This window comes from Meles meles, chromosome 3 (genome assembly GCF_922984935.1).
Source record: "Meles meles chromosome 3, mMelMel3.1 paternal haplotype, whole genome shotgun sequence".
Classification (NCBI taxonomy): domain Eukaryota; kingdom Metazoa; phylum Chordata; class Mammalia; order Carnivora; family Mustelidae; genus Meles; species Meles meles.
The window spans coordinates 28,905,534-28,919,507 of NC_060068.1; positions in this window are offsets into that span (position 1 = coordinate 28,905,534).

A 13,974-nucleotide genomic window follows, 5' to 3' on the forward strand; every position below is an offset into this window, starting at 1 on the left:
CTAAAAATTAAGCTTCTTAAACATAATTCGATACATTAAAATTAACATTTAACATAGTTTTTTTTTTTTTTTTTTTTTTATGTTTTCTATTTATTTATTTTTTTTTCAGCGTAACAGTATTCATTCTTTTTGCACAACACCCAGTGCTCCATGCAAAACGTGCCCTCCCCATCACCCACCACCTGTTCCCCCAACCTCCCACCCCTGACCCTTCAAAACCCTCAGGTTGTTTTTCAGAGTCCATAGTCTCTTATGGTTCGCCTCCCCTCCCCAATGTCCATAGCCCCCTCCCCCTCTCCCAATCCCACCTCCCCCCAGCAACCCCCAGTTTGTTTTGTGAGATTAAGAGTCATTTATGGTTTGTCTCCCTCGTTTTGATTGTTTTTCCACTCTTACATCATTATTTGTAAACATACAGTTCAGTGTACATGACACTGAGTTTGGAAAATGAAAACCTCTAATAATATGGTTAAAAATCTTTTAGTTGTTAGCCATCCAATCCTCCCTCAAAAACATTGAAAAATCCAGAATACACCAGCTGTGTCTACACCTTAAAGAACAGGAGAATCAACAACAAATCAAACCAACTCCACATGCAAGAAGGGAAATAATCAAGATTAGAGCAGAGATCAATGAGGTAGAAACGAGAGATACAGTAGAACGTATCAATGAAACTAGAAGCTGGTTTTTTGAAAGAATCAATAAGATCAAGAAACCATTGGCCACACTAATCCAAAAGAAAAGAGAGAAAGCCCAAATTAATAAAATTATGAATGAAAAGGGAGAGATCACAACTAACACCAAGGAAATAGAAACAATCATCAGAAATTATTACCAACAGTTATATGCCAAGAAGCTAAGCAACCTAGATGAAATGGATGCATTCCTGGAATACTACAAACTCCCAAAATTGAACCAGGAAGAAATTGACAACCTGAATAGACTGATATCTAGTCATGAGATTGAAGCAGTGATCAAAAACCTCCCAAAAAACAAGAGCCCAGGACCTGACGGATTCCCTGGGGAATTCTACCAAACCTTCAAAGAAGAAATAACACCAATTTTCCCCAAGAATTTTCCAAAAACTTAAAGCAGAAGGAAAACTTCCATACTCTTTTTATGAAGCCAGCATGACCCTGATAATTCCTGATGATTGTTCTATTTCCTTGGCGTAAGTTGTGATCTCTCCCTTTTCATTAATAATTTTATTAATTTGGGCTTTCTCTCTTTTCTTTTGGGTTAGTGTGGCCAATGGTATATCGAGCTTAATGATTCCTTCTAAAAACCAGCTTCTAGTTTCATTTTTACATTCTACTGTATCTCTGGTTTCAATCTCATTGATCTATGCTCTAATCTTGATTATTTCCATTCTTGCATGTGGAGTTGGTTTGATTTGTTGTTGATTCTCCAGTTCTTTAAGGTGTAGAGACAGCTGGTTTATTCTTTAATTTTTCAATTTTTTTTAGGGAGGCTGGGATGGCTATATATTTCCCCCTTAGAACCACCTTTGCTGTATCCCATAGGTTTTGGACCAAAGTGTCTTCATTCTCATTGGTTTCCATGAATTGTTTAAGTTCATCTTTCATGCCCTGCTTGATCCAAGCATTCTTAATCCAGGTGGTCTTTAGCTTCCAGGTTTTTGAGTTCCTTCTGAACTTTTCCTTGTGATTGAGTTCCAGTTTCAAAGCATTGTTATCTGAGAATATGCAGGGAATAATGTCAATCTTTTGGTATCATTTGAGTTCTGCTTTGTGACCCAGTATGTGGTCTATTTTTGAGAAGGTTCCATGTACACTTGAGAAGAATGAGTATTCGGTTGTTTCAGGGTGGTATGTTTTGTATAAGTATATGAGGTCCATCTGGTCCAATGTTTCATTCAATGCTATTATTTCTTTATTGATTTTCTGCATTGATGATCTGTTTATTTCTGAGAAAGGTGTAATAAGATCTCCTACTATTATTGTAGTCATATCAATATGACTCTTTACCTTGATTAATGGTTTTCTTATGTAATTGGGTTCTCCCATATTGGGGGCATAGATATTCACAATTGTTAGATCATCTTGGCGGATAGTCCCATTAAGAATTATATAGTGTCCTTCTGTATCTCTGACTACAGTCTTTAGTTTAAAATCTAATTTATCTGATATGAGAATTGCTACCCCAGCCTTCTTTTGAGGCCCATTGGCATGAAAGATGCTTCTCCATCCCTTCACTTTCAGTCTGGGTGTATCCTTAGGTTCAAAATGGGTCTCTTGTAGACAACATATGGATGGGTCCTGTCGTTTTATCCAATCTGCAACCCTGTGTCATTTTATGGGCGCATTTAGGCCATTCACATTGAGAGTGATTATTGAGAGATAGGTTTTTTATTGACATCGTGTTACCTATGAAGTCTTTCTGTCTGTAGATTGTTTCGATATTTCTGTTCAATGATATTCTTAGGATTTTTTTCTCTTTTATACGACCCCCCTTAATATTTCCTACAGTGCCGTCTTGGTGGTTGCATAGTCTTTTAAGCCTTGCTGGTCTTGTAAACTCTTTATCTCTCCATCCATTTTAAATGTCAGTCTTGCTGGATAGAGTATTCTTGGCTGCAGGTTCTTCTCATTTAGTACTCTGAATATGTTTTTCTTGCTCTTCCTGGCTTGCCAAGTCTCTGTGGACCGGTCTGACGTTATTCTACTTGGGTTTCCTCTGTATGTAAGGGCTTCTTTGTCCTAGCTGCTTTTAAGAGGGTCTCTCTTGAAACATAATTCCTTATTATAACTATAACGTGTCGAGGACTTTTGAGAATCCAAAATCTTTGGAGGAAATCTCTCTCCCTCTAGTACATGAACGTTGTTTCCATTTGTGAGATTGGAAAATTTTTCATAGACAACTTCTTCCACTATATCTTCTAGACTTCTTTCTTTTTCCTCCCCTTCAGGGATTCCAATAATTCTGACGTTGGAACATTTCATGGCATCATTTATTTCCCTGATTGTTTTTGTGGCTTCTGAGCTATTTGTTCCAGGCTTCCTCCTGATCCTTTCTCGTTATCTGTTTGTCATCCAGATCACTAATTCTATCTTCTGTCTCAGTTACCCTAGCTTTTAGAGAATTTAGATTCGATTGGAACTCATTGAGAGCATTTTGAACATCATCCCTGGTGGCTTTCCGTTCTGCCCTAACATTGTGAACATCATCCCTGGTGGCTTTCAGTTCTGCCCTAATCAATTCCTTTTGGTCATCCATGGCTTTCTCCCACCTAGTTATTGCCTGGATAATTGTTAGTCTGAATTCCTTTTCCGACATATTATCTATGTCGATAGCCATTAGCTCTGTTGCAGAAGGTCCATCCTCTGTATTTTTCTTCTCTTGGGCATTCCTCCTCCTAGTCATTTTGGTGAGAGATGACTAAACAGATGCAGGTTGATTTATCGATTGTGGTGCAGTCAAGGTGCACCCTGGAATGCTTCTGTGAAATCCAGGTTCCCCACCCAAATGAGAGAAAAAAGAAAACAGAAAGAAATAGAGAACAAGAAAGAAAAATATAAGGAAAAGAAAAAAAGGAAAAGAGAGAGAGAGAGAGGGAAAAAAGGGCAGATAAAAGAGAAGGCTCAGCCCAAATGCGCCCCAAGGTAAGATATGAAGTATACAAACAAAAACAGACAAAGAAAAAGACTGGTAAAAATATATGACAAGAGAAAAAAAAATATATATATAAGCAAAAAGAGGGAAGAACCTCATCAGAAAGATCCCCAAGTATAAACTTTATATTGTATCAGGACAAACACAAATTCACAGAAACACTGGCAGAAGGAAAAATTGGGAGAGTGGTTACAAATTCTCAGTGTGGGCGAGGTAGGTTATTTTGAGTCTTCCTAGGTGTATCCTGATGTTTTTGTTAAGGGACTCAACTTTCCTAAGTTGCAGGGGGATTTGAAACTGGTTTGCCTATAAGGGTAGCATTGATTGGGGAAAGGGGATTACCTTGAACTTTAACTTTATATGTATGTTAGAAAATAAAAATTAAAAAAGAATAAACTAGACTAAACTAAGTTAAAATAAAAAAATTAAAAATAGAAAAGCAAAAGAAAAACACGGGTGTATGTATCAAAAAGTTCAGATTAGAAGGTTATTAAGGAATTTGATGTATTGGACATCTCAGTGTGATGGTAAATAGGTTAAAAAATTATCTGTATGTATTAAAAAAGAGAACCAGAATATTGGTAAAGAGTTAAAAATAAATGCTGTATTTATGAAGTAGTGGTGGTTGTTCTCTTGTAGTCTTTTTTTTTTTTTTTTTTGGTCTTTCCTGGTTGGTTTTCTGGGGGAGGGTCCTGCCACGTGGGTTTTCAGACAATGATGTTCCCTGAGTTACGGCCTCCCGCTCCTCTCAAGGGTGTGAGCTCTAAGGAAACTGTTTTTTTTTCTTCAGGCTTTTGTTCTCTGGGGTTTTTATGTTTTTTCATCTGTTTTCTTTTACATTTACAGCTTTTGATGGTTTTTGGAGTTTTAGAGTAGAGCAAAGTGCACCCGACCTCCCTCTCAGAGAGAAGCCACAGAATGCTCTGCAGAGCGGCTGGCAGAGTCGGTTCTGAGTCATGGTCCCTGGGGATGCAGGAGTTCCTCGTTGTACCCAATACCAGGGCAGCAGCGGCTGTCTAGGCAGCAGCTCCTGACCGCCAGAGAGGTGCAAGCATAGATCGCACACTGAGATTTTCCAGCTGTCCCAGGTTAGGTATGTCTGGTTTTTCCGGATGCCAGAGCTCCAGTCTAGCACCTGTGAGCACCTCTCCCAGGGGAGGGTGTGGGACGTGCTGGTTTCATGATTGTCGTCTGGCCAGGCTCTCAGCCCCTCCTGGGAGCCGGACCCCACTCCTTCTTGGGCGTGCTGGCAGCTAAGGCGCACTGGCAGCTCAGGGACCTAGACCTGATTTCTCCGCAGCACTCTCTCTGGCTCAGCACTAGGGGAGGCTGTCCTGGTTCTGGGGACTTAGGTCCCTATCCCTAACTGCCATGATTCCCAGTATTTGCCCCTGTGATCCTTTGCTCTTTTTGTTTTTTGAGTGCTTTCAACCAGACTCCAAGTTAATGCTGGTCCCCAGACCCAGGACACTCTCATATTGGGATATTACTTTCCAATGGGTCACCTCTGGTGGCTCCCTCCCCCTTTTGTTTATCTTCCAATATCAGTCTGACATTCCCACTCCACTTTACCTGCCATTGGCGTCTTCTGCTCCTGTAGAGATCCAGACGTGTATAATTCTGATCTCAGGCTGATTTCATGGGTGGTTGGAGTTCTTTGGTAGGTCATCAGCTCACTTTAGGGTACAGGTTGAAACGGCGCCTCCTCCTATTCCCCGCCATCTTGACTCCCCCTGAAATCAAGATTTTATTTTTTTAAGTAGTCTCTGCACTTAATGTGGGGTTTGAATCCATGACCCCAGGATTAAGGGCCACAAATTCCACTATACCTCCTCAAAATATCATTTTTCAATGTTTTTTTCCTTAAAGAACAAATATGTAAATATATATAAATTAATATATTATTAATGGAAAAAGGGGAAAAATCTATTAAACTTAGGAACTTTTGCTAAACTAGTACCTACAGGACTATCTCACCTTAAAATATTCTTGAGAGAGTGAGCAGAACTCCATACTACATCATTTTAAAATGAAGTCACCTGTAAGGACTATATAGTGTAATGTTCATAATATTTCTTTCCTGTTACACAATTTGACGGTGTATGATGTGCTGTGGAATTCAGCTTGCTAATAAGTTTAGAGGAATTTTACATTTGTGGTCCTCAGGAATGTAGATCTGCAATTTTAATTTTCTTTTAGAGTCCTCTGGCTTTGATATCCCACCAACATTTTTCTCATAAAATACGTTTGGAACATTCCCTGTTTTCGTTTTTTTTTAGAAGAGTTTGAGAGGATACTTATTATTCTTCATTAAATGTTTGGGAGATTTCACCAGTGATCTCATTTGCTCCTGGAACTCCATTGTTGCAAGGTTTTGGTTAATGATACAATCCCTTACTTGTTAATGGTTTGCTTAGATTTTCCATTTCCTCATATTTCAGTCTTGGTAGAGTGTATATTTACAGAAATGTATCTTTTTCTTCTATGTTAGCCAATTTCTGGAATATAATTCTTCATAGATGCTTCTTATGACTATTTGTCATTCTGCTGTATCAGTTGCAATATCTCTTTCATTGATAATTTCATTAATTTTTGTCCTTTCTCTTTTTCTTAGTGTAACTAAAGATTTTTCAATTCTGTTTATTTTTTTCAAAAAAAAATTTTTTAAAAGTTTTATTTATTTATTTGACAGATAAAGAGAGATCACAAGTAGGGAGAGCCGCAGGTAGAAGGAAAGAGAGGGAAGCAGGTATCTGCTGGGCAGAGAGCCCAATGAAGGGCATGATCCCAGGACCTTGAGTTCATGACCTGAGCCAAAGGCAGAGGCTTAACCCACTAAGCCACCAAGGTGCCCCAAAAAACAATTCATTATTATGTTGGTTATCTATTTTATTTTTGTTGTCTCTTCCATTTTCATCTACTATAATGTTTATTTCTGTTAAATTTTACCTTTATTAATTCTTGTTTCTCAAGTTTCTTGAATCATTTAGTTTAAGATCTTTTTTTAATCAGGTATGCATCACTATAAACTTTTTTAGAATTATTTTTTGTTAGTTGTCTCAAATTTTTGTATGTTTTATTTTCATTTTTATTCTCTCTCTCAATTCCATATATAAGATATAATTTCTCTGTCTTATTTCACTTAACATGGTTCTCTCTAGATTCACTCATGTTGTCACGAGTGACAAGATTTTATATCAAATGTATGTCTGCATCTACTACTGAATACTTACATTGCTTCTATCTTGGTTATTGTTAATAAAGTTGTCACAAATATGGGGTGCATATATCTTTTTAATTCAATAGAGATATTATATCACAAATCCAGAATAACTAATATTAAAAACACAAGAACTAATAAATGTGGATAAGGATGAGTAGAAAAGGGAACACTCAAACCCTTTTGGAGGGAGTAAAAATTGGTGCAGCCACTTTGGAAAGCAGTGTGGAGGTTCCTCATAAAATCAAAAATAGAAATATCATTAATGCAGTATTTCCAGTGTAAGGTGCTTACCTGGGTAAAATGTCAGCTGTTTCTTTCTGTTCCTTTATCATTTTTTGTCTTGACCTATTCTACCTTCAAAGTGAGGTGTTTCCTCCTATTATTGAATTGCTATTTTTTCCTTCAGTTATGTTTATATTTTCTTTATATATTTTAGTATTCTGATGTATGGTGCATATATATTTACAATTCTTCTATCAACTTGATAAATTGACCCCTTGACCATTATCTTATTACTTTCTTTGTCTCTTTTAATGGTTCTTGATTTAAAGTCTATTTTGTGTGGTATAAGTATTGCTTTTTTTTTTAAAGATTTTATTTATTTATTTGACACAGAGAGATCACAAGTAGGCAGAGAGGCAGGCAGAGAGAGAGAGGAGGAAGCAGGGTCCCTGCGGAGCAGAGAGCCTGATGCGGGGCTCGATCCCAGGACCCTGAGACCATGACCTGAGCCGAAGGCAGCAGCTTAATCCACTGAGCCACCCAGGCGCCCCTAAGTATTGCTTTTTGTTCTTTTCTGGTTACCATTTGCATAACATTTCTTTTTTCATATTTTCCCTTTAACCTATATATACTCTTAAAGCAAAAATAAGCCCCTTATAGGTAAAATATGGTTGAGTGTTCTTAATTTTTGCCAGTTCATGTCTATTTTTTAGATAATTTAATCAATTTATATATAAAGTGATTAATGAAAAGTTAATGTTTTCCACTCTTATTTTTTTTTCTTCCCTTGTGCTTTGGAGTTTCTTTGCCTCTTTTTTCCTCCTGTTGTCTTTCTTTTTGAGTGTGTGTGTGTGTGCATGTGTGTGTGCGTGCATGTGAGAAAACTTTGATTACTTTATCCTAATCTTTTGTGACCTAAATAGGTATTTTCTTATTAATCACTATAATATTATATTATGTTGTAATAAAACCTGATAATTGCATGCAAAAATTATTCTACATTTTATGTATGTACATTTTGTGTTATTAATGTCACTATTTATGACTTTTTATAGGTTTATACACCAATGAGTATTGTAGCTATAGTTCTCAATACTTATGTGTTTTACTTTTGCACTCATGTTAAAAGTGACTTGTGCCTCAACATTATAGCTCCAAAGTATTCTGAATTTTAATATATACAGCTTTTATAGCTATACTGAATGCGTTTGTATGTGTTCTTTCTTTCTTTTTTTTAGAAAAAAATATTTATTTATTTATTTATTTGACAGAGAGAATGAGAGAACACAAGCAGAGGGAGCAGTAGAGGGAAAGGGAAATCATGATCTGAGCTGAAGGCATATGCTTAACCATCTGAGCCACCCAGGCACCTCTCATATGTTTTCATGTTGCTAATTTAGCATACTTTTATTCCAACTTGAAGAACTCCTTTTAGCACTTCCTGTAGGGCAGACCTAGTGGTGATAAACTCTCTCTCTTTTTTTTTTGTTTGTCTGATAATGTATCTTTTATTTATTTCTGATATACAGCACTGTCAGGTAAAATATTCTTGGTTGGAAAGTTTGTTTCTTTCCATAATATTTTCCGTAATACTTAAACTATTTCACTCAATGATATGCCGTAATTCACTCTGAGTTTTTTTGTCAGTTTGTTTCTCTGGCTAGGCAATTTTAAGATCTCTATCTCTGAATTCAGTTATTCTTTCTTCGGTTTGATTCTATCAGTTGCAAAAGTTCTCTACTTAGTATTTGATTCACTCCAAAATTTGGTTTTTGTTTTTACTGGTCTCAATATCTTTATTGAACTTTACATTTTGGTCATGCATTTTTTATTTCCTGATTATGTTTAGTTGTCTGTGTTCTTTTAAGACAATTATTTTGAATTACGTTCAGGTAATTCATAAATCTTTATTTTTTTGAGGACAGAAATAGAAGGGTTATATTTGTTCATTTTATGGACTTCTGTTTTCATGCTATTTCATGGTCCTTGAAGTCTTGAATTGCTGTTTAACATTTAAAGAAAATTTTTTCCTTTTCTAGTCATTGATAAGTGGCTTGAGGATAAAAAGATATTTACCAGTCAACCCTCTTAGAGAAAAAGTCATTTTCTACAAATGCATATATCTCACTTTTTATTATTATTATTATTTTATTGTTATTATTATTATTATTATTGGGAAAAAACAGGGATTGTATGCCTTCTTTCACTCTTTCATATCAAACTGGGTGCTGGAATATTTTCACTTATTCGTCCCAGTGCAGTGCCTTATAGAGTTCAAGATTGCATACATTCTCTCTGTTGCAGAGTCAAGCTGGCCCCTGATGTCCTTGTGCCATCTGAGCCGGTTTTTATGCCATCTGTTGAAGTGCATATGCACCATATGTACAAATTAACATGCATTGTCATGGAGGTATGTCTAAAGTTTTGGAGCATGTATCACCCTACTGGAAAGTCTACAAGGGAGTTACCCTTCAGAGTTTATGGGCAGAGTCCCCAAGCCAGTCAGCTAGTTTTTGAAGACTATGTGATTGTTGCATTGAGCGTCCCCAACATTTCCTATACTCTTAGCATCCATCTCAGCAATCTGGTGAAATAACATACATGTGCCTCTTGAGCAATATCCTGTGAGACTGGGGAATCCAGGTCCTCACGATATTCTTAGTTTCTTCCATGGCATAGTTTGCAAACAAAGTGTGTCTCTTCATTCTAAGTGATATGTCCTTAGGAGAAAGTGTCATAAGTAAAGTGGAATTATTTTTCTTGTCCATTTCCACGTATATAATCTTGGATTCTTTCCTTGATCAGTGTCCTGGAATTTTTCTCTGGGCTCTTGTGTTCTGTCAAAAAATCAAGGTTTATTTTTTATGCTCCACAAATAAGCATAACAAATAACATGGAGGACATGGGGAGATGGAGAGGAGAGGGAGTTGAGGGAAACTGGAAGGGGAGATGAACCATGAGAGACTATGGACTCTGAAAAACAACCAGAGGCTTTTGAAGAGGCGGGGGGTGGGAGGTTGAGAAACCAGGTGGTGCGTAATAGGGAGGACACGTACTGCATGGAGCACTGGGTGTGATGCCAAAACAATGAACACTGTTATGCTGTAAATAAACAAATAAAAAAAATCAACATTTGTAGATAATTGTGAAAATTATTGTATCCATAAATTTATGAGAGCTGGAATCTATTTAGACATCTTGCTTCAAATCCCCTCATATATATTTGTGTGTATACACACACACATAGACATCTATGAAACAAATTTATTTTCATTGCTAAATTTTTTTAAAGATCATCGAAGGCTTAGGTCTTCTGGATATACTGATTAAACACATTTTTTAGCCCAAATCATCTGTGAATGACCTTTAGTTTTGCACTGGATTTGTTCTGTAAGCAATGTATCAATGGCTTAGGATATCATTTATGTCTTGATTTATTTGTTTATATAAAATTATCATATTATTAATGTTAAATTCTTTCTTCTTTCTTTCTTTTTTAAATTAATTTATTTTTTCAGCGTAACAGTATTCATTCTTTTTACACAACACCCAGTGCTCCATGCAATACGTGACCTTGCTATTACCCACCACCTGGTTCCCCCAACCTCCCACCCCCGCCCCTTCAAAAACCTCAGGTTGTTTTTCAGAGTCCATAGTCTCTTATGGTTCACCACCCCTTCTAATTTCCCTCAACTTCCTTCTCCTCTCCATCTCCCAATGTCCTCCATGTCATTTGTTATGCTCCACAAATAAGTGAAACCATATGATACATGACTCTCTCTGTTTGACTTATTTCACTCAGCATAATCACTTCCAGTCCCGTCCATGTTGCTACAAAAGTTGGGGATTCATCCTTTCTTTTCTTTTCTTTTCTTTTTTTTTTATAAACATATAATGTACTTTTATCCCCAGGGGTACAGGTCTGTGAATCACCAGGTTTACACACTTCACAGCACTCACCATAGCACATACCCTTCCCAATGTCCATAACCCCCTCCCCCTCTCCCAACCCCACCTCCCCACAGCAACCCCCAGTTTGTTTTCTGAGTTTAAGAGTCACTTATGGTTTGTCTCCCTCCCATTCCCATCTTGTTTCAGTTATTCTTCTCTTTCCCCCTAACCCCCCATGTTGCATCTCCACGTCCTCATATCAGGGAGATCCTATGATAGTTGTCTTTCTCCAATTGACTTATTTCACTAAGCACGATACCCTCTAGTTCCATCCACGTCGTCGCAAATGGCAAGATTTCATTTCTTTTGATGGCTGCATAGTATTCCATTGTGTATATATACCACGTCTTCTTTATCCATTCATCTGTTGATGGACATCTAGGTCCTTTCCATAGTTCGGCTATTGTAGACATTGTTGCTATAAACATTCGGGTGCACGTGCCCTTTTGGATCACTATGTTTGTATCTTTAGGGTAAATACCCAGTAGTGCAATTGCTGGGCCATAGGGTAGTTCTATTTTCAACATTTTGAGGAACCTCCATGCTGTTTTCCAGACTGGTTGTACCAGCTTGCATTCCCACAAACAGTGTAGGAGTTTTCCCCTTTCTCCACATCCTTGCCAGCATCTGTCCTTTCCTGACTTGTTATTTTTAGCCATTCTGACTGGTGTGAGGTGATATCTCATTGTGGATTTGATTTGTATTTCCCTGATGCCAAGTGATGTGGAGCACTTTTTCTTTTTTTTTTTTAAGATTTTATTTTTTTGACAGAGAGAAATTACAAGAGAGGCAGGCAGAGAGAGAGGAAGGGAAGCAGGCTCTCCACTGAGCAGAGAGCCCGACGCGGAACTCGATCCCAGGACCCTGAGATCATGACCTGAGCCGAAGGCAGTGGCTTAACCCACTGAGCCACCCAGCACTTTTTCATATGTCTGTTGGCCATCTGGATGTCTTCTTTGCAGAAATATCTGTTCATGTCCTCTGCCCATTTCTTGTTTGGATTGTTTGTTCTTTGGGTGTTGAGTTTACTAAATTCCTTATAGATTTTGGACACTAGTCCTTTATCTGATATGTCGTTTGAAAATATCTTCTCCCATTCTGTCAGTTGTCTTTTGGTTTTGTTAATGGTTTCCTTTGCTGTGCAAAAGTTTTGATCTTGATGAAATCCCAATAGTTCATTTTTGCCCTTGCTTCCCTTGCCTTTGCCGATGTTCCTAGAAAGATGTTGCTGCGGCTAAGGTCAAAGAGGTTGCTGCCTGTGTTCTCCTCAAGGATTTTGATGGATTCCTTTCTCACATTGAGGTTCTTCATCCATTTTGAGTCTATTTTAGTGTGTGGTGTAAGGAGGTGGTCTAATTTCATTTTTTTGCATGTGGCTGTCCAATTTTCCCAGCACCATTTATCAGCCAGGACGAAGTTCATCTATCAAAGAAAGCAGGTTCAATACCTAAGACAGCAGCGGAATTCCAGAGGAGGAGAAAGCAAGGCACAGAACTCATGCCTTTCTCCCCATGATTCTTTAGTCTTGCTGTTAATTCATTTTTTCTTTCAATTTTTTCTTTCTTTTTTCTTCTTCTGCTAAATTTTTAAAAACTTTTACCATTTCTTTTTTAAAGTTTTTTGACTAGTTTATCTATCTATCTATCTATCTATCTATCTATATATATATGCACTTTCTTTTTTATATTATTTCTTTGTTTTATTTAAATTTTTTTTTCTGAACCTCTTTTTATCCCCTTTCTCACCTCCCCCCCCCAACAACTTGGGGTCTCTTCTGATTTGGTTACAACACATTTTTCTGGGGTCTTTGCCACCCCTTAGTATTTTATTTGATCCTTTATATCCTCTTATCTGGACAAAATGACAAGGTGGAAAAATTCAACACAAACAAAAGAACAAGAGGCAGTATTGAAGGCTAGGGACCTCATCAACACAGACATTGGTAATATGTCAGATCAAGAGTTCAGAATGACGATTCTCAATGTTCTATCCTGGCTCGAAAAATGCATGGAAGATATTAGAGAAACCTCTCTGGAGATATAAAAGCCCTTTCTGGAGAAATTAAAGAACTAAAATCTAACCAAGTTGAAATCGAAAAAGCTATTAATGAGGTGCAATAAAAAATGGAGGCTCCCACTGCTAGGATAAATGAGGCAAAAGAAAGAATTAGTGATCTAGAAGACCAAATGACAGAGAATAAAGAAGCCGAGCAAAAGAGGGAGAAACAGCTACTGGAACAACAGCTACTGGGGAGAATTCGAGAGATAAGTGACACCATAAGATGAAACAACATTAGAATAATTGGGATTCCAGAAAAAGAAGAAAGAGAGAGGGGTGGAGAAGGTCTATTGGAGAGAATTTTCCTAATGTGGCAAAGGGAACAAGCATCAAAATCCAGGAGATGCAGAGAACCCCCCTCAAAGTCAACAGGAATAGGTCCACACCCCATCACCTAATAGTAAAATTTACAAGCCTTAGTGACAAAGAGAAAATCCTGAAAGCAGCCCGGGAAAAGAAGTCTGTAACATACAATGGTAAAAATATTAGATTGGCAGCAGACTTATCCACAGAGACCTGGCAGGCCAGAAGGAGCTGGCATGATATATTCAGAGCACTTCTTTTTTCTTTTTAGTGGAAAACCTATTTCAAAATTTCCTTTACTGCCCACTAGTAATACATAAGGTAATATCATGTGTGTGTGTGTGTGTATTTTTTATCTATAACTATATCTATAATATCTATAGATATCATATCCAAATCTATATATTATATACATATATATCTTATACATATATAAAATATAATATATAAATAATATATATAATTTCATTCAAATGTAAAATAACTTCTTCAACCAATGTTTGAGTTGATTTCCAGTAAAAATAGACAAACAGTATTGTTAGTAAGAAATACCAGTTGAAATGTAGATATTTATTTATTTATTT